Genomic DNA, 22,484 nt, shown 5'->3' with positions numbered 1-22,484 from the left:
ACTCTGCTGCCTTAAAATGTGTCGACATTATGAAAGTTGCTCTACACATACACATTTCTAGCGTCTCTCCTGATAATAACAATAAACGTTTTTAAGTATATCAGTATATTCACAGAGCAGATAACAACCACGTGCTTTTCCGATTACGGCGGTGGTTTTTACATGACTTCATCTACTTACTTAAAACGATTTAATAAATTCAGAGTTACGAAATGGATATTACAACACGAATGATGTAGCAAACAAGCAGCTCCCAAGCAGAATTAATCAGAATGGTGCAAACCTATGACAAACTGGTCTAGAAAACAGGGTTACGAGTTAATGGAAGGAATACAGAAAATCTGGACATATTTAAAAAAAATCCGAAATAATGTAACATGAATAGTAGACAGATTCACATTCAAGTCAGTTTACGACTTCAAGTGCTTACAGTTTTTTTTCCCTTCATAAAGACAATAGAGATGTTCATCTAGCAGCAGTTAACAGAGCGCACCAGTTTTAACAATATCTGAAGGAAAAAATACTTAGTGCTAACTTCAGTTCGCCTATATGGATTTTATTTATTTACTTAGCATCCTTGTATCTCATCATTATAAAAATGATATAGGATTTGTCATACATTGTCTTACATAGAAAATAGGACATGAAAAGATTTACCATTATATGTTCATAAATAAAATATTATTACATATAACATGAAACCATGCGCATAACAACATTCATAATACGCTAAATTAGAATAATAAATGAATACAATTTAGTTTTCAATGAGCATTTTGGGTCATTATGATGAAGGAAATAAGCTACTGTATATTGAATGCTGGTGATTTAAGTATTCTTTGACACTATAAAAACTCTTGCTAATTAACATTTTTTTAAGTTTTTTTTTTTTTTTTGAAAATGTGGAATTTTGGTATACTTTTAATTTGCTTTGGTAGTGCACTAAATAAAATTTTTAGCTGATAAAGAACACTTTTTTGATACATAGCTTTTGTGTGACTTTCTATGAAAGTCGTCTCTTGTAGTTATGAACTTGACTGTTTAACAAAGAATGTTCCTGGTGTGCCTTCATAAAACATATACTTTCACAAATATAGATACTTGGTAGAGTCATGATTTGTAGTTCCTTGAAAACTTTTTACATGATTCTCTGTGTGTCATACCTCTTAACTTCCAAGAAATAAAAATGAAGAGAAACTATTAACATTCGAGACGAAACTACTAAGAAAACATTTTGAACCTGTCATCCATGAAAATAACGTGGAATGGAGGATGAGAAAAAATAGAGGACTATGGGAGTTGTACTTGTAACGTCGTCGAAGTGCTACAGCAGAGATGGGCAAGAAGTCGAAGAATTGACTACCGGTACCTACAATAGCACTTCCTATGAAAGCAGTTGGAACGAGAGGAAAAGGAAAGCCCAGAGTGAGTTAGTCAGGATTCACACAGCTACGATGAACATGACCTCAAAATGGACAACCAAAACACTCGACTGAAAGAAACCGAAGGGGCTCGTAGAGCAGGCGTGTGGTCGATAAGGGCCTTGCCACATGTAAGGTATTTTCAGGTATTCCATCTCTATTTCTGCTCATGTCTGAATATTAAGCGCGAACTATCGATTTTTCTTTTGTTCCTTGATCCGAATCGATCAAAATCTGAAGAATCCGTCGAGATACAGCATATACATCTCTGCCGACTTTTTCAATCAAACAACATTAACGAGCCAAAATAGCTGGTGTGAAACGGTACTATTCGCTAGCTTATGTTATTTAAAGTATTTAGCACATCTTTCTTTTGTCCGTCAGCTTGACTCCTAGCATCTTTCTGTAATACCAGTTTTAAATGCAGCTGTTTTCCTACTCTCAGCTTGTTCTATGACTGCTTGAAAAGTTTTGAGCACAAAAAGTGACGTATTAAAGCACTCTACTATGAACAGGTATTGAAGGAGGTACTAGTGACTTAGCTGTCGTCTGAGATTAAAACGACTGCGGCGAAACAAAGATATAAATCTGGAATTCAGTACCATAGAAATGTTTAAACAGACGCCTGAACAAAGGTAAACATTTTCTTTCCGCTACGGTCGTAAACTGATCAGTGTGAGCCGGCCAGAGTGGCCAAGCGGTTCTAGGCGCTTCAGTCTGGAACCGCGCGACCGCTACGGTCGCAGGTTCGAATCCTGCCTCGGGAATGGATGTTTGTGATGTCCTTAGGTTAGTTAGGTTTAAGTAGTTCTAAGTTCCAGGGGATTGATGACCTCAGATGTTAAGTCCCATAGTGCTCAGAGCCATTTTTTTTATCAGTGCGAAATGTTAGGCAATCTAGCACACAAAACAATCGACAACTGATCTTCACATTCCCTACACCTAATTAAGCTGTCATTTTTCTATGAACAGAAAGAAAACTAAAACTAACATGAACGGCCTGCCATCATTACATAATATTAAGGAAACTTTAATATGAGCTATACTTTACTACCCCTGAAATTCCGAAATCTGCTTTTGCCTCTCAGCTCAGTTGTCTTCAATCGGTATTATTCTGAAGACTTCGAACAAGTGGCATGTCGAATTCGAATTCAGTAGCCACCAACACAGAGGTCAGCTACTAAAGGCCTCCGACATAAATAAACTTCTCTACTTTTGATTTTATGCGTATTTCTGTGAGAACTGACATCTGTATTTATATACATATAAGTACCTAAAGCTGTCCTCAACGTGTTGGTTTGAATATCGAGGTATGGTCCTCCTGGAGGTGCCTTCCTAACATCTTTGAACTGACTTAGCCAGCCAGTTATAGAGGGAGCTATAGTTTTATACGCACTCTCAATCACGACGCAACTTCACATTTTTTCACCTTATGTAGAAGGCGATCTTAGATACGAGATGACAGAAACGTTGCGACAGAAAATGTGGTGTCACCGCCAGACACCACACTTGCTAGATGGTAGCCTTTAAATCGGCCGCGGTCCGTTAGTATACGTCGGACCCGCGTGTCGCCACTATCAGTGATTGCAGACCGAGCGCCGCCACACGGCAGGTCTAGAGAGACTTCCTAGCACTCGCCCCAGTTGTACAGCTAGCGATAGTTCACTGACAAATTACGCTCTCATTTGCCGAGACGATAGTTAGCATAGCCTTCAGCTACGTCATTTGCTACGACCTAGCAAGGCGCCATTATCATTTGCTATTTATCTTGTGACCGATGTTCACCAATTATGGATTAAAGTTAAGTATTCCAGCATCTACGTACTTTATTTGCTAGACTCAAAGCCTTTAACTGTTCCAGACCTCACGCCAGCCTGCGTGAGCTTAAACGCGTGCCTTTCGGATTCCTCTCCTAGTGGCTTGGCTGTCTTGCCAAGTCACAACAGAAAAAATCCTGTAACCGACTGAAGACTGAAACTGGACCTTCGAATTAAATGTATCAATCAATTTACATTGCTATTTCGATTTCCATTACATGAAGCATTCGACTATTCAGTAACTTTGTATGCTAGTCGTGATTTGTAATTGTGCTCTGCGTGAAAAAACATTTCGTTCTACACCGGGTCAAAGAAATTGTCAAGACTTCGATGTGTCTCTAAAAAGATTTATAAGTTTAATCACTAACCATGGGAATATGCTGTCAACAATATCGTTTGTTAAAAATATATAGCTGAGGCCGGACTGATTTTTGAGTTCTGCACCCAATACTATGATGGACAGTTCGATACAAATTTAAAATGCTGCCCTTCCCGCCAAATCTTTCATCACAACAGCGTATCTGTGTAGCTAACCCGCGGACCGAAAGTTACAATAGTTCGTCGGAGGTAGCAGTATAACTTATTCAATTATTTACGCAGAATTCATGATAGTATAAATGTGAAATTTAAATGAAAAACTTACTGAACGATAGAAACTACGAAGAAACATTTAACATATATTCAACGGAATTGTGAAAATATACCCACCAGTCTTATTCCCTGCAGCTTCTTGATCTTGACTAGTCACTCGCTCAATATAAATCTGTTTATAGCGACGATGACCACCGCATGACTATCTTAGAAATGGAGCGAGAAGAACAACATGTTCGGATCAAAGCATATGCGTTCGAGTTTAAAGTGATAAGGTCAGAACTTTTATACAAAACAGAACGAATGAAGGTCACGTAACGCGCGCGATTACCAGTACAGACTGTACTGAATTGGTTCTAGTTACCGTAGCATATTACGATAGCCATTACGGCCTGTTATTTTTTAACCAGGGGCAGATTTTCCTAGTACGCTGCATCATACCGCTTGAATACTCAATGCCACTCAGCGTACCATACGATAATCTCTACGAGGCATCTAACAAATTCAATGGCGGAGAAAAATTGCTGTGTCGCAACGTATTATTCAGAAAAGCTCAGAACTTATGTCGCATACCCCTAATCTTCCGATAAGCACATGCCGTCGAATTCAGATTTGGTGACACTTTGATAAGCTGTGAACAACCTTCGTTACATCAAGTCCCAAATTAGAGAAGCGTTTGGGTAGTTTCTAAGGGTATTATCCACCAATACTAGTTGACTGATTATTAATGGTTTCTGGTGTAAAGTAGTGGTTCAGGGAGGTATCGGCCTTCCCGTTTTTAACTAGAAATATCATGAGACAGGACAGGGAAGATGTCTGTGAGGTATTATGAGGAAGGTTTGCACACCCTTGTTTCGTATGTAATGGATTGTGATATTTACTGAATATGAATCCCACGACTGTGCTGAAGGAGTGATGCGAATTTGTCTTCTGCCGCTTCAAGAACTCAGTCTGTAGTAATCTACACAACGTGTACCATAATGTGTGGTGAAAACTGACAGGTCATAGAAGTAACAACGCTCTAGTAAACATAGGTCCTCTGTCTGTGAGATACCTCTGAATGTTTGGTTACGAACTGCCACCGACTTCAGTGTGAAATTTTGCTCTAGGAACTACAGAAGTGTTTGAAATTGCAATTTTTCATCTAAAGCCCCACTTAAATAGCTCAAATTTCAGCCGTGGCCTATCTTAACATGAAATGCAACATTCCTTAAACACTGATACATACTATAGTTTACTGTACTCTCGTACCTGTTAAAGGTGGCGTTGCAAGTTACTTGGGTTCAATGTTGCACTCGTCTCTGCAATGAGTTACAAATTCTTTCAGACACCTCGGATTATTTCAAAAAGTTGGACAAAACTGCACAACTCCCTGCTTCGATTCTTTAGATGTATAAACTGAAGTTCTGTACACTTTGCTTTTGAGATGACCCCACAAAGAAAAATCCAAGGGATTGAGGTCAGCTGATCTTTGAGGCCAAGGTAAAGATCTTGTTCAACCAATTCGTATTGAACCATATTGGCGCGCTAGATGTCGTCGTCTATCAGAAGTAAAATGTGGCGGTACCCATCGTGCATCTACCACAGCGCATGGTTGAAATTCGAGGCTAATTAGAAGGGACTTAATTGGAAAGTTTGCCGAGTACGGCAAATTTTCACACTGAAGTCAGTGACCGCTCATCAACACACATTCGCAATTATCTGGCAAACGGCTTGTTTGCAGAGCCACGATACTGGAAATTTTTTGCTTCTATTGTTGCATATTTTTTCTCGAGTCAGTTTTCGCTTCTATGATTCCCCCCGTGTAACTTTAAATGCTTACATTTAGTTTAGTCTTTACCTTGGCTTAGAGGTGTCGATTGCAGCTACAAGTTCACTGTTTCAGGAACACTTTTCGTTACGGTAACAGTACACTTGTACGGTGGTGGTTTGATAATTCTGGTAAACTTCCATGAAAGAATGGAACATTTTTGTTGCGGCTCGATCATTGGTAAGCTTGATTATTCCAAGGATAGTATAAAGAATTTTAGCAATGTACAGCGTGCAGTTCATTATTGACAGCCGTCTGGATTGGTCAGTGTGCCGTCTGCGACTGAAAATGGAGAAAAAACAGTTTCGCGCTCTTGCTGAACTATGGACGAAGTTCTCGCGGACTCTGAACTATCAATGCAGACCATTTACTTTTTAATTAATGAATTTAAACGAGGTCGGACAAGCAACGAGGATGACCGTCCAACTGAGGTCACCACAAAGGAAACCATAGACAAAATCCATGATTATGGTAGTGCAAGACCGTCCAAAAGGTGCCATGATTGCTCACAGTCGATCGAAAGTGCATCCGGCACGTTTCAGCACAATGTCTAGCGATGTTCAATCGCAATCAGCAAGACGTTTTGCAGCGATTTGTGACTGCTGATGAAACCTGCATCCATTATTACATATTGGAGTCGAAACGGCAGTCACGACACTGGACAAAGGCTGGTGAAAGTGCCATAGACGGCAAAGGCCATTTTACGAGCTGGTACGGTGATGACCACTGTTGTTTGGGACTCCCAAGGAATAATCCTCATATATTTCTTGGAAAAAGGCAGAACCGTAACTGGACCCTATTACGCTTAATTGTTGGACGGTTTGAAACTTTCAGTGGCTGAAAAATGACCAAGACGACACGCAAAAAAAAAGAGCTCTTTATCAGGATAAAGCACTAGCACGCACATCAGCGATAACAATGCGAAAATGCAAGAATTAGACTTTGACTTGGTTCCTCATCCACTCTATTTACCAGACTTAGCCCCAAGTGACTTCTTCCCGTTCCCGAACTTGAACCTTTGGCTTGCTGCAAAGAAATTTTTATCAAATGAGGAAATGACTGTTTCAGTCAACGAGTATTTTGCATAGTTTAACAGAACTTATTTTTCCAGTGGGATGAAAACTGGAGGATCGCAGGACTAAGTGTGTACCCCTCAAAGAAAACGATGTCGAGACGTAAGGCGAATTAATTACGAAAAAAACATTTTTCTTGTTTTTTTACCAGCCTTATAAAACCACCCTCGTAGTTCCAATCGTCCTTACGGGTACGGGTGCGAAAAATTGCTATTCCAATGTCATTTCATCTTTACAGGGAAACGTGGTGCAAATCAAGTGACAGTCCATGTTCATTATTCACTATGATTATGAAGCTGATAAAGCGTTGGTATCCGCGAGTTGTAAGTCTCAATCTTGTCTAAATTACATTATTTTTGGAACGGCTGGCACAAAGTGCTTAACAATGATTTGAAAATACGAGCCATCTCTTGCAGCAGCTGCGTTCTACGATGAGGGAGATGGCCAAGGTTGTTCCTCCTCCCTTTCCATACAAACGTCCGTCCTCACTACTAAGTCGTTTGCAGCTACAAACAATATTATACGTAACAGATCTACAAGTCGACAGAGATCTAGACATGTACTGGTTCCGGTAGCGGTACCGATTCCATGAGCGAGCGCTCTTTTGTCCCTTTCAAGAGCAGCTTCGGGAAAAATTGCAAACTATCTACCGCAGGACATCCTAAGACATCTTACGAGATCGAGAATTCTCCGTAACCGTGTCACTTTCAGCGGATAACGGCCACACCGACACAAGGGGGTAACAGCTGAGCAGCTTGCCAAGAACGTCCACTCTAATGTCCTTCTTGCACAGTGATTACTATCGATGGATTGCATTTAATATAATGGAGGATGGTCGAAGCTGTGTAATGAGGACAGCAACGTCACAAGAATCGGTACTGGACTATCTAGTAGTAATTATTTCATACCTTCTTAATTTTTATCTTAAGCAGAAGAAGACTTATCACTGACCGACAATTGGGAAACATGGCTACCAAGAAAAGGAAATGCCTGTTAAAGTTAATATCTTCTCCGTATGCCGATTACTGTAACGCTGAAGATTACATACGGCATTTTTTTTAATGTGAAATATTTTTAAAATGGTGAAAACACTAATCGAAGAACCCAAAATTGTTGAATACTTGTTTGTCCGAATAATGCTACCTTCTCTCAGCCTATCAAGCCTATTAATGTTTTCAGAAGTCCATAAGATTTTGTAAAAAGGGTCTTTAATGTTAACTTTGTATGCCCTGTGTGATTCTTTGATTTCGTTAGTTTATCATAAAGCTTTGTTTATGGGATAACTTTAACGAGAATGTTCAATGTCCTTATATTTATGATATTAATTTTAAAAATTTTATTGCGTTATTCCCTATATGTATAAATGATTTCAATTTTATCTCGTCTCATGTTTCTGAATTTTGTATTTGGCGGTACGAGCCTGTGCCCGAAGGCATTTGAAATGAGGTAAGCTCAACAATCATTTGCGTAAAGCTGAGAGTGTATTTGTTTCAACGGCACCTGTAGTTTGCTGGCAAAATTGTTATTTTGGTTTAGGTCAATTCACGCAACCGTATCATGTTTATAAGATCCCACTGTAATACGCTATTCTGAATACGTTATTCAAAAGCATCAAGGACATTCAAATCGAGCAAACACGCGCGCAGAGTCTGAGGCACTTGTCTTCCTGTCTAACTGTAATAAATTTCATGGTTCTCAAGAAGAGCAACGTGGTTACTCTACAGTTACGTGTCTTAAGAGCCATAAATTTCAGCATGTCGTCTGACGCTACGTCGGAGACAAACAAATAGACTACACACCAGCAAAACAGTTTTCTTTAACGGGTGACACAGCTTAAGCACACAGATAAGGGGGATACCCCCACAGCACACACTGAACCTGTTTTCTTACTCACCATACCAGCGCGTTACATCGTCTACGCACACTTCTCAGCTGTTTGAAACTGTTCGCCTACGCTCAAAGATTCCGTATTAAAGAGTTTCGCTAGGGAGTAGCGGCATTCGACCATGGAATAATGTTAAGGACGCTATTCCGGAGAACGTTCGGGGAAGCCGCCGTGAACGCAGATTTCACTTTCCGCAGAGCATGTCATAATGGGAATACGAAAGGTCGTAGAAAAGCGGGAAAAACTCACGCGACCGTGTCCCGTCAGAACCAGTGGCAACACAGCCATGTAGCTGACTCAGTACAGCCCAGCCAAGGACAATTTGTTTTTTGCCCGTCCACTTGAGGGAATGCGTTCGTTTCTTATTGGCAAGCAGGCGCGACGCCCGAGCAAAACACTGTGGCGCCGGGTAATCACGTTTTCTCATTTCAAAACATGGATGCAGTGAAGCCAGGCGGTACCAGAGCGTGTCGAATTTATCTTATCCAGCTTGAAGGTCGTCGAGGGGGAACCAGCGGAGAAGCAACAACAAATTTTGAATGTAAGTCATCTTTTACGCGCGTAGGAGCATGTCTCAAAAGCTATATCATGTGACACGGTCAGAGACACTTCCAGCATTGGGAAAGAGCCTATTCTGGCTCTTGATTTCTCACTCTTAAAAGAAATACGACGTACTTGTCTCACTAATGAGTGATGGAAAAAAGTAAAATGGTTTAACGTTTTGTAAAACTATGGCAGGGCCGACAGATAACAAATAAAATAATTGCTACCACTGTCGTTTATTATAAATCCTTGAAGTTTCTTGTCAGAGACCTGGAAAAAAGAGGTAGATAGATAGACAGACAGAGAGAGAGAGAGAGAGAGAGAGAGAGAGAGAGAGAGAGAGAGCATCGGATGAGAAAAGTGCGCGTACGACTTGCGCTCTGAGGGTGCCTGCAAACAATTTACATAAATAAAAATGAATGTTTCTTTGTGTGTTTGTTCTCTGCGCGTTCCTAAACCATTCATTCGACTGTCATGAAATTTTGGTGATTTGATCTCCGTATGCCTGTAAATGTTCCTAGCCTAAAAAAGAGAGTGCAACACATAGTTGTGAAGATATTACGTCATAAACAACGAGATGTCACCAGGCGAAAATACCCAGGTTTATTCATCTATTTGAGAATGAGATCTTTTGGCGACTGGCAACAAGTTTCACATAATTTATAATTTCAAACCCTTACCAGAATTTTTCTCGCTGACTCCCTCCCCCCCCCCCCCCCCACCAACACACACACACAAAATGATGAAAGGAAAAGGTCTATAGCTTACTAAATTTTCTCTGTACATACAGTGAAACTGTCTCATCAGGCATGGCGTACACATTACTTCGTTACTATCAACTCTATTCACAACATATTTTGCATGTGGTACCCACATATATCACAAAATGTACCGACAAATTCATATCGCAGTACGACACACAGTTCAGAAGAATGATCTCAAATAGTGAGATGCGTGAAAAACTGCCGCAGCACGCGTTATGTTTTACTTTATTACTTTTTCTATACCAACTCTATTCATAATACATTTCGCAGACAGTAGGTACATATATCGCTGGACGTATCTGTACATCACTGTACACATAGTTCAGGATACACGACGTCAAAAACATTGAGCTGCGTGAAAATGAAAGTGCAGGGCGAAACTCGCTAGACACAGAAGTGAAATATGCGTACAAATACGCTTCAAGTATGTTAAGCATGTAAGAAATATATTTGACATTTGTGTCCGCAGATAAAGCTCATCCTAAACACCTGCGACCATTTCAACCAAATTTGATATACATGTTATATTTACAATCTGGAGAGAAGTACTGTAGGGGTAAAAGTCACCAGCCTTGTACTGGAGTAAGTGTGATAATGTGGAGAGAGAAGAGAGGACGAGGAGATGGACAGACAGCAGTGGAGAAGGAGGACATATAGGCACCGATAGGAAGAAGAGGAGATGGACAGAACAAGGAGAGGAGGAGAGTGATAAAGAGAGGGGGAGGAGCAGATCGACGGACAGAGCAGGGGGGAGGGGGCAGGAGGAGATGGACAGAGGGGGGAGTAGGAGATGTGCAGGGAATGGGGGGTGGAGGAGATGGGCAGAGAGAGAAAGTGGAGGAGGTGGACAGAGAGAGGAGGAAATGAACTGACGAGTATCAAAATATGACAAATAGATAATTTGCATGAAAACCTCGTAACTCCATCTGTCTGTGAAAACCGTTAACGCCAGCAACCATTAACTCCATTATCAAAGAGAGATTTTACAGTGCCTGGATCTCTCTAACCTGTTAGTTACTGGGCTTCTAGTGTATAATTCACGTGTAGCGACTTTATCTGTATCATTTTATATACAGGGTGATCAAAAAGTCAGTATAAATTTGAAAACTGAATAAATCACGGAATAATTTAGATAGAGAGGTACAAATTGACACACATGCTTGGAATGACGTGGGGTTTTATTAGAACCCAAAAAAATACAAAAGTTCAAAAAATGTTCGACAGATGGTGCTGATCAGAATAGCAATAATTAGCATAACAAAGTAAGACAAAGCAAACATGATGTTATTTACAGGAAATGCTCAATATGTCCACCATCATTCCTCAACAATAGCTGTAGTCGAGGAATAATGTTGTGAACAGCACTGTGAAGGATGTCCGGAGTTATGGTGAGGCATTGGCGACGGATGTTGTCTTTCAGCATCCCTAGAGATGGCGGTCGATCACGATACACTTGCGACTTCAGGTAACCCCAAAGCCAATAATCGCACGGACTGAGGTCTGGGGAACTGGGAGGCCAACCATGACGAAAGTGGCGGCTGAGCACATGATCATCACCAAACGACGCGCGCAAGGGATCTTTCAAGCGTCTAGCAATATGGGGTGAAGCGCCATCCTGCATAAACATCGTACGTTCCAGCAGGTGTTTATCAGCCAGGCTGGGGATGATGCGATTCTGTAACATATCGGCGTACCTCTCACCCGTCACGGTAGCAGTACTGAAGTTTTGCTGTCCAGCGCCATCTCTCAGACAATTTGTGAACTTGGTTCTAAAGAAAACCCTACGTCATTCCAAGCATGTGTGTCAATTTTTACCTCTCTATCTGCATTATTCCGTGGTTAATTAAGTTTTCAAGTTTATACTGACTTTTTGATCACCTGGTATTTTTTAATAAACTGTTAATGCTTCTCCCGTAAAATTTTGCGGAAAGGAGTTACGAGGTTGTCACTGCCTACCATAGATATTTGGTCGTATCTTTTGATTGCATTGACTTAAAAAAGTTAATTATTCACAGTACCAAGGGATCACAGACCTCAGTATTTGACACAAATTTCAACTCTATACCTCTACCCCGTCCTCCCCCCATGAACCATGGACCTTGCCGTTGGTGGGGAGGCTTGCGTGCCTCAACGATACAGATAGCCGTACCGTAGGTACAACCACAACGGAGGGGTCTCTGTTGAGAGGCCGGACAAACGTGTAGTTCCTGAAGAGGGGCAGCAGCCTTTTCAGTAGTTGCAGGGGCAACAGTCTGGATGATTGACTGATCTGGCCTTTTAACACTAACCAAAACGGCCTTGCTGTTGTGGTACTGCGAACGGCTGAAAGCAAGAGGAAACTACAGCCGTAATTTTTCCCGAGGGCATGCAGCTTTACTGTATGGTTAAATGATGATGGCGTCCTCTTGGGTAAAATATTCCGGAGGTAAAATAGTCCCCCATTCGGATCTCCGGGCAGGAACTACTCAAGAGGACGTCGTTATCAGGAGAAAGAAAACTGGCATTCTACGGATCGGAGCACGGAATGTCAGATCCCTTAATCGGGCAGGTAGGTTAGAAAATTTAAAACGGGAAATGGATAGGTTAAAGTTAGAGATAGTGGGAATTAATGAAGTTCGGTGGCAGGAGGAACAAGACTTCTGATCAGGTGAATACAGGGTTATAAATACAAAATCAAATAGGGGTAATGCAGGAGTAGGTTTAATAATGAATAGGAAAATAGGAATGCGGGTAAGCTACTACAAACAGCATAGTGAACGTATTATAGTGGCGAAGATAGACACGAAGCCCATGCCTACTACACTAGTACAAGTTTATACGCTAACTAGCTCTGCAGATGACGAAGAAATTGAAGAAATGTATGATGAGATAAAAGAAATTATTCAGGTAGTGAAGGGAGGCGAAAATTTAATAGTCATGGGTGACTGGAATTCGACAGTAGGAAAAGGGAGAGAAGGAAACATAGTAGGTGAATATGGACTGGGGCTAAGAAATGAAAGAGGAAGCCGTCCGGTAGAATTTTGCACAGAGCACAACTTAATCATAGCTAACACTTGGTTCAAGAATCATAAACGAAGGTTGTATACATGGAAGAATCCTGGAGATACTAAAAGGTATCAGATTATATAATGGCAAGACAGAGATTTAGGAACCAGGTTTTAAATTGTAAGACATTTCCAGGGGCAGATGTGGACTCTGACCACAATCTATTGGTTAGGAACTGTAGATTAAAACTGAAGAAATTGCAAAAAGGTAGGAATTTAAGGAGATGGGACCTGGATAAACTGACTAAACCAGAGGTTGTACAGAGTTTCAGGGAGAGCATAAGGGAACAATTGACAGGAATGGGGGAAAGAAATACAGTAGAAGAAGAATGGGTAGCTCTGAGGGATGAAGTAGTGAAGGCAGCAAAGGATCAAGTAGGTAAAAAGACGAGGGCTAGTAGAAATCCTTGGGCAACAGAAGAAATACTGAATTTATATGATGAAAAGAGAAAATATAAAAATGCAGTAAATGAAGCAGGCAAAATGGAATACAAACGTCTCAAAAATGACATCGACAGGAAGTGCAAAATGGCTAAGCAGGCATGGCTAGAGGACAAACGTAAGGATGTAGAGGCTTATCTCACTAGGGGTAAGATAGATACAGCCTACAGGAAAATTAAAGAGAGCTTTGGAGAAACGAGAGCCACTTGTATGAATATCAAGAGCTCAGATGGAAACCCAGTTCTAAGCAAAGAAGGGAGAGCAGAAAGGTGGGCGGAGTATATAGAGGGTCTATACAAGGGCGATGTACTTGAGGACAATATTATGGAAATGGAAGAGGATGTAGATGAAGATAAAATGGGAGATACGATACTGCGTGAAGAGTTTGACAGAGCACTGAAAGACCTGAGTCGAAACAAGGCCCCCGGAGTAAACAACATTCCATTGGAACTACTGACGGCCTTGGGAGAGCCAGTCCTGACAAAACTACCATCTGGTGAGCAAGATGTACGAGACAGGCGAAATACCCTCAGACTTCAAGAAGAATATAATAATTCCGATCCCAAAGAAAGCAGGTGCTGACATGTGAAAATTACCGAAAGGCTATTTACAATTTGTACAGAAACCAGATGGCAGTTATAAGAGTCGAGGGGCATGAAAGGGAAGCAGTGGTTGGGAAGGGAGTGAGACAGGGTTGTAGCCTCTCCCCGATGTTATTCAATCTGTATATTGAGCAAGCAGTAAAGGAAACAAAAGAAAAATTTGGAGTAGGTACTAAAATCTATGGAGAAAAAATAAAAACTTTGAGGTTCGCCGATGGTATTGTAATTCTGTCAGAGACAGCAAAGGACTTGGAAGAGCAGTTGAACGGAATGGACAGTGTCTTGAAAGGAGGATATAAGATGAACATCAACAAAAGTAAAACGAGGATAATGGAATGTAGTCGAATTAAGTCGGGTGATGCTGAGGGAATTAGATTAGGAAATGAGACACTTAAAGTAGTAAAGGAGTTTTGCTGTTTGGGGAGCAAAATAACTGATGATGGTCGAAGTAGAGAGGATATAAAATGTAGACTGGCAATGGCAAGGAAAGCGTTTCTGAAGAAGAGAAAATTGTTAACATCGAGTATAGATTCAAGTGTCAGGAAGTCGTTTCTGAAAGTATTTGTATGGAGTGTAACCGTGTATGGAAGTGAAACATGGACATAAATAGTTTGGACAAGAAGAGAACAGAAGCTTTCGAAATGTGGTGCTACAGAAGAATGTTGAAGATTAGGTGGGTAGATCACGTAACGAATGAGGAGGTATTGAATAGGATTGGGGAGAAGAGAAGTTTGCGGCACAACTTGACTAGAAGAAGGGATCGGTTGGTAGAACATGTCCTGAGGCATTTAGGGATCACAAATTTAGCATTGGAGGGCAGCGTGGAGGGTAAAAATCATAGAGGGAGACCAAGAGATGAATACACTAAGCAGATTCAGAAGGATGTAGGTTGCAGTAGGTACTGGGAGATGAAGGAGCTTGCACAGGATAAATTAGCATGGAGAGCTGCATCAAACCAGTCTCAAGACTGAAGACAACAACAAAAACAACAACAACAACAACAACCTCTACCCGTTCCTGGTCAAAAGTGGACTAACAGTCGCCCGGAAAAATAGTGGGACGAACAGAGTAATCCTATAAGCATACGGACTCCGTTTTTACTCACTGAAGTACATAACCCTAAAACCGCCATGAACACTAATATAAACTGAAATCCTGTCCTCCATATTCAGATTCTACATAAAAGTAAAAGTCGAGCTACTAGGGTACTTGTAGTGTTAACAGATGTGTCGATTATCGCGGAATGTCCTGTTTTGGAATGTCATGATTCGCTTAAGCGCAACGCCAAACATCACGACTTTTGGGTACTGCCAACTATTCGAAATGCGTATTCACTTGAAAAACAGTCGAGTACATGAAAGTTCCTAAATGAGCTTCCTCGATGGCAGTAACGAATAATGAATACTGTGCACAAGGAGGACAAGATTAGCCGATGTACTAAGTGGACGCCACAGCGTACGCTCGAACTGTGCGTTTCGAACCAACTCAGCCGCGTGGCTTTAACTGTTGTATTATTATCGTCACACCGCTGTTTCTGAACATTGTTCAACTTCTCTCCCTTCTCGCTCATTGGCTGCAACCAGCGACAGTTCGAGAAACGTTTCCCTCACAACAAGCGACTTTGCCGCCGCCATCCCCCGCTCTCCCTCACAGCTTTACCTTTTACACTTTCTGGGGGACTGATGACCTTCGCTGTTTAGTCCCCCTTAAACATCCAACAACCACCACCACCTTTTACACTTTCATCCGTATCAGTTTTCACAAATACAAATCTTGTACTTGGGCGTCCCAAGCGGCCGCTGTTAATTGAGATACGTCCTTTATAGAAATCTTACAGTTGTGGCGCTTCTGGCGCCGCTCTCAGCTTTGCGCCCCGAGAGGTGGTTTGTGCTCCATGTGTCTTACAGCGGCGCTGGCCGTGACTTTCTTCGTTGCTTCAGTTCGGCGGCGATGACTGCTACTCGCGCCCACCAACTTGATCGTCCCATACTTTCGTACGGGAGGTAGGTGACTTTTAGGTATGCATACAACGCCCGTGGCCTTTTGAAGTAACTTGTGTTTCTTCATATTTAACCATTATTGCCCTTTTTTATATTAAGGGATTTTTGTAGACGAGCAGAACACTACTCCTCCTCCCACACGGTGTGTTGGAGAGGCACCAAAGGGAGAACGAATTACCCTGTCATTAAACACAAGCTTGCACACTGAAAACACACACACAACCCCAAACCCACATCTTCACGATATTCCCTAGCGCATTCTGAAGTCTGACGGGCACAGACCAGTGGTACTTCATAAAGAGCATAAACAACCATAGCCTTCGTCGACCCTGTCGCATGGCACGCAGGAGGAACGGTATGGAGGTAATGAGATAAACCATAAGCGACAAAGAGAATTTGTGTCGACCTGGAGACTTTTTTTTTTTTTTTTTTTTTTTTAATACTCAGATAGCGTAATGGTTAACTCGACTGCTTGTAAAAAGCAGAAAATCAACACTCGAGCCAAGGTCTCGGAAAATTTTTTGTCACGACATTCATTGCATTGCAGGATAATAATTTCTGAACGGTTTCAATATATATCATTTACACTAATCTAATTCGCTTCAGGTGAGTGCTCGTTGCAACACCTACTGATGGCAGTTCGTTCCCTGTAGACATAGGTAGACAACAAACGGAAATGTAACTGCTACAAAACAAACAGTATGAGTGTTTGTATGGCCATATTCCGCAGCAGCTGTTACATCGCAAATTATTATTATTTTTGCCTGTCTTAAGCTTATTGTAATTCAAGAGTGTTTTCACCAGCTGCATATCACTTTTATTTAAAACTACACTCCTGGAAATTGAAATAAGAACACCGTGAATTCATTGTCCCAGAAAGGGGAAACTTTATTGACACATTCCTGGGGTCAGATACATCACATGATCACACTGACAGAACCACAGGCACATAGACACAGGCAACAGAGCATGCACAATGTCGGCACTAGTACAGTGTATATCCACCTTTCGCAGCAATGCAGGCTGCTATTCTCCCATGGAGACGATCGTAGAGATGCTGGATGTAGTCCTGTGGAACGGCTTGCCATGCCATTTCCACCTGGCGCCTCAGCTGGACCAGCGTTCGTGCTGGACGTGCAGACCGCGTGAGACGACGCTTCATCCAGTCCCAAACATGCTCAATGGGGGACAGATCCGGAGATCTTGCTGGCCAGGGTAGTTGACTTACACCTTCTAGAGCACGTTGGGTGGCACGGGATACATGCGGACGTGCATTGTCCTGTTGGAACAGCAAGTTCCCTTGCCGGTCTAGGAATGGTAGAACGATGGGTTCGATGACAGTTTGGATGTACCGTGCACTATTCAGTGTCCCGTCGACGATCACCAGTGGTGTACGGCCAGCGTAGGAGATCGCTCCCCACACCATGATGCCGGGTGTTGGCCCTGTGTGCCTCGGTCGTATGCAGTCCTGATTGTGGCGCTCACCTGCACGGCGCCAAACACGCATACGACCATCATTGGCACCAAGGCAGAAGCGACTCTCATCGCTGAAGACGACACGTCTCCATTCGTCCCTCCATTCACGCCTGCCGCGACACCACTGGAGGCGGGCTGCACGATGTTGGGGCGTGAGCGGAAGACGGCCTAACGGTGTGCGGGACCGTAGCCCAGCTTCATGGAGACGGTTGCGAATGGTCCTCGCCGATACCCCAGGAGCAACAGTGTCCCTAATTTGCTGGGAAGTGGCGGTGCGGTCCCCTACGGCACTGCGTAGGATCCTACGGTCTTGGCGTGCATCCGTGCGTCGCTGCGGTCCGGTCCCAGGTCGACGGGCACGTGCACCTTCCGCCGACCACTGGCGACAACATCGATGTACTGTGGAGACCTCACGCCCCACGTGTTGTGCAATTCGGCGGTACGTCCACCCGGCCTCCCGCATGCCCACTATACGCCCTCGCTCAAAGTCCGTCAACTGCACATACGGTTCACGTCCACGCTGTCGCGGCATGCTACCAGTGTTAAAGACTGCGATGGAGCTCCGTATGCCACGGCAAACTGGCTGACACTGACGGCGGCGGTGCACAAATGCTGCGCAGCTAGCGCCATTCGACGGCCAACACCGCGGTTCCTGGTGTGTCCGCTGTGCCGTGCGTGTGATCATTGCTTGTACAGCCCTCTCGCAGTGTCCGGAGCAAGTATGGTGGGTCTGACACACCGGTGTCAATGTGTTCTTTTTTCCATTTCCAGGAGTGTATATTGTACTGGCGGTACTCCCATCCTAAACTAAAACCAAATGAAGTCATACAAGGTGTACAACTTTGCTTCCGCTGTTTTTTCCCCACGGAACCGCGCGACTACTACGGTCGCAGGTTCGAATCCTGCCTCGGGCATGGATGTGTGTGATGTGCTTAGGTTAGTTAGGTTTAAGTAGTTCTAAGTTCTAGGGGACTGATGTCGTCAGATGTGAAGTCCCATAGTGCTCAGAGCCGTTTTTTCTGCATCTTCGAAAACATTCTCTCTTCCACCACCATGCCGGTCTACGAAGTTAAAATCACCGTTCTTGAAGCGTTGAAACCGCTCACGACACGTTCTTTCACTAATAGCGTCCTTACCATACGTACTTGAGAGTATTCGATGAGACTCAGCTGCTGTTTTCTTCATATTGATTCAAAACGGTAACACCTTCCGCAAATGACGAGAATTAGGCTCGTAAACTGACATTTTCAATCAAGAACAACTTTATGATGCGGACACAAATAGACTAATGTCTGAATGTGGTTATGTTGACCGAGGTCCAAGCTAACTGCCTGACATCTGTTATCTGTTTCTTTCGACCGCTACTTACCGTTGTCGCCACCTATCGGCAAACGGCGTATGCAAAGTTGGGTGGTTGGTTGGTTTGGGGAAGGAGACCAGACAGCGTGGTCATCGGTCTCATCGGATTAGGGAAGGATGGGGAAGGAAGTCGGCCGTGTCCTTTCAGAGGAACCATCCCGGCATTTGCCTGGAGCGATTTAGGGAAATCACGGAAAACCTAAATCAGGATGGCCGGACGCGGGATTGAACCGTCGTCCTCCCGAATGCAAAGTTGTACACCTTGTAAAAACACTGGTGAAACTACACAGGTGAAACTACAGCAGTATTTGTATGAACTTTTATGAAGTTTTACGAAAGTGAAGTGAGAAAAGCACACGTGCACCAAAAGAAAAAGCGGGTACGCAAAGCTGAAAAAATCTCTAAAGGTTAATGCGCAAACAATATATTTTTTCTTTTTTCAGCCTCCGCTAAAATGAAGGAAAAATCGGTGGGCTTCAAAACACGTAAAAGAGACCAACATCACCGTAAGTAAACCGTACACCAAATTTATAAAGAAAAACTGTTTTTAATCTATGAACAGCAAAATGAAGAAACATACTATGTTGCCGTGTTTACAGAATGACCACAGCAAATAAAAGCGAAACGCGTCTGGCGAAGAACACTCTTAAATCGCAATAAGCTTAAGACAGCAGGAAACAGCAAGGATCTGAATATTACTCGAATAAAAAACTATTAAGTGGCAAATATAAAATGCAGTGGGGGAAAGGAGCACAGGCTCGGATTGCGCAAGGATAGGGGAAGGAAGCTGTCCCTGTCCATATCGAAGAAAACATATTGGCATTCGACTTCAGTTCACACAAACTACGGAAAATCAAAATATAGATGGCCCGACAGAGATGTGAATCCGCTTTCTTCGGAATGCAAGTCTAGTGCTGTGACGACTGCGCCCCTCTCTCTCAGTGATGCGATGTGGCGCTTGATCAAAGCGCAGGCACTTTGAGCAGCGCTTGTGAAAGACATACTCGTCATATTAGTTTGGTCGACAAAGCACAGAAACATCTGAATAACCGACCAGGTGTCGCAGCTGCGAACAATAGTTGCCGTGCACGACAGCAAACGCAGAGAGTGAGTTCGTCTGCGACAGCATGTTTGTTGGCCCGAATGGGCCACAGCTGCTACATAGAGCTGCTCTCATCATCCCCCCCCCCCCCCCTGTCACCCTCCCCAGCCACCTCCGTCTGTCCGTCTCGCAAACAAGTTACAGTCATCACATGTGTATGGTGCGCATAAACGTCTCACCGAAATCCAATACGCTTAAAATACAAGAATTATAGTCATTCTCACGAAAGTTTTGTTGGCTTCACCATTACTACCGAGCGAGATGGTGCAGTCGATAGTACAATGGACTCTCATTCTCCAGACCGACGGTTCAAATAACCGTCCGGCAATCCATATTTAGGTTTTCTGTTATTTCCCTAAAACTTAACGATAAATTCGGGGATGGTTCCTTTGAAAGGGCACCGGCGGTTTCCTTCCCCATGCTTCCTAATTCCGATCTTGTACTTCGTCTGTAATAACTTCGTTGTCGATTGATGTTAAATTCTAATATTCCTTCTTTCCTTCCGAGCCTGCCTACAACCCTGACCAACTTTCTTTCTCACTGGTGTTTCCACCTATGATTTCTATGTAGTAATTCTTGGGACTCCCCCGTTTGATATGTGAGAACAGCACCACAGCTGGTACGGATTTGGTTAAGAACTGTCCCTTATCCTACCAAAGAGATTAGCAATGAAAGTCAGTTGGATCTGGGCGCGTGATCAGACCGCCTCTTGATCACTGCTACCGCTCACGACGAGCAGGAAATGCGGGTTCGAGTCACGCTCTATTTTCAATTGTCATCATATATTCGATTCAGTATTAGATGCTTGTACAACATGCTTATCACTTGAATCATGTATACTGACACTAATAATAAAACTGCCTAGGTGTCAGAAGAAATTTTTTTTTGTGTGTGAATTCCTAAGGGACCAAACTGCTTTGGTCACCGGTCCCTAAACTTACACACTACGTAAACTAACTTATGCTAACAACAACACATACACACCCATGCCCGAGGGAGGACTCGAACCTCCGGCGGGAGGGGAAGGGGAATGTTTTTATGCTTTGCAGGACAAAGCAGCATGCTTGACATCACACTGTAGCACGTAGTGACCTGGTGCGTTGTCACTGCAGGGCAAGTTGCCTAACAGAATTGATTTTGAACGTTTCGCCATGTGCATTCCCCATGACTGGATAGGCGAACACCAGAGTAGCTACGTGTAATGCTTCAGATTTTGATACAAAGCACCGCCTTATTTTTCCGCTTGAGCGACGTCAGGCAACCCAGAAATCACCGCCCTATTTTTCTGCTTGAGCTATTTCAGGCAACCCAGAAATGTTAACTGTTCGATAGCATGTTGTGCCTCGAATAATAGTATAACAATTTTTGTTTTGTTTGTTTTATGTTGGACGAACAAGTTCCTGAAAGGAGGTGAAGTGATGATCTACCGATGAGTGACAGTGCGAGTAAAAAAGAGTAAAGCCGGAAGTCAGCGCCAGGAAGACTCGCAGGGCTGGATGTTTTGTATTGCGCACGTCTCCTGAGTAGATGTACCTCACCGACATAATCAGGTTCGTTAAAGCAGCTGCCAGCGGGCTCATATGCATGCGCTGAGCTGAAATCGCGTGTAAGCCGCGTCTTCTCCCGTCTCTGGCTGTTTGATGTAAAAACAATGAGAGCAAGCAGCCCGACTCTACCCAGTAAATTTTTTCTGTGCACAGTCGTCCGAGTTCGTTTGGCGGTAGACTTCACGTGACGTTTTGTTAGTGACGGGTTCTTCAATCTGTTGGAAACTGTTGCAGTTCCCGTGTTAGATTATTTCGTGTTTAAGTTTCACCGCTAAATGTAAGGTAAGCATTTTAAATATTCATGTAATATCGTCTTTGCCTGTAGAAGTGCAAAAGAATAGCAACTGGCTGAAAATGAAACTTAACTGCCTTTTATTCCAGATTTCCAGCGAGTCGGCATCGGATTTTCTGTCGAGTGACGAGGAGTTGGAAGTGTTACATCGTACCAAATGACAAACAACGAAAATTATATCGAGAATGTGGTACCGCAGTATAGCGACAGTGAATTTATGGAACGTTTGCGTGTGCGGCGTCTTATGGCAGAATAGTTAGGTGAAAAATTCAAGAACTCGAGCCATTATAAGTATCAGGCAGGGGGAAATGGGAAGCTGCTTTCACTACAGCACAATCTGATCTATTCGTGGTTTGCTGGCCGCAAAGCGACAAGTTTAAGAGTCGTGGCAGACAGATGTAACATTTGCATTGGTTCTTTGCACCATGTCATAGAAAGAGTGACTTGCTTTGTTAGTGGTTTAGAAGTTGACGTTATAAAATGACCATCAGCCCAGATGTTCCTGAATACCTTCCAACACCTCTTCCCCATGGCACGCAATTGCTGCTGCTACGCATATCAGCTGTTGATTTATCACAGCCGGCCGGAGTGGCCGAGCGGTTCTAGGCGCTACATCTGGAACCGCGCGACCGCTACGGTCGCAGGTTCGAGTCCTGCCTCGGGCATGGATGTGTGTGATGCCCTTAGGTTAATTAGGTTTAAGTAGTTCTAAGTTCT

The 22,484-nt window shown here is 43.0% G+C and overlaps 1 protein-coding gene across 2 annotated transcripts in view; it reads right to left on the bottom strand.

Annotated features, from left to right (window-relative positions):
* LOC124591836 (sodium-independent sulfate anion transporter-like) overlaps nt 1-22,484 on the bottom strand; it is a 146,053-nt gene that overhangs the window by 61,230 nt on the left and 62,339 nt on the right. The window contains exon 1 of one of the 2 annotated variants that reach the window (XM_047131775.1): nt 8,607-8,625. The exons of the other annotated variant lie outside the window; for it this stretch is intronic. The gene's annotated coding sequence lies outside the window, so the exon portion shown is untranslated. Of the gene's footprint in view, nt 1-8,606; nt 8,626-22,484 lie in introns of those variants that run through there. 2 annotated transcript variants of the gene reach the window in all.

This window comes from Schistocerca americana, chromosome 2, assembly GCF_021461395.2.
Source record: "Schistocerca americana isolate TAMUIC-IGC-003095 chromosome 2, iqSchAmer2.1, whole genome shotgun sequence".
Lineage (NCBI taxonomy): Eukaryota > Metazoa > Arthropoda > Insecta > Orthoptera > Acrididae > Schistocerca > Schistocerca americana.
The sequence above is the reverse complement of the archived record's forward strand: the minus strand, read 5'-3'. Positions and strand labels throughout refer to the sequence as shown.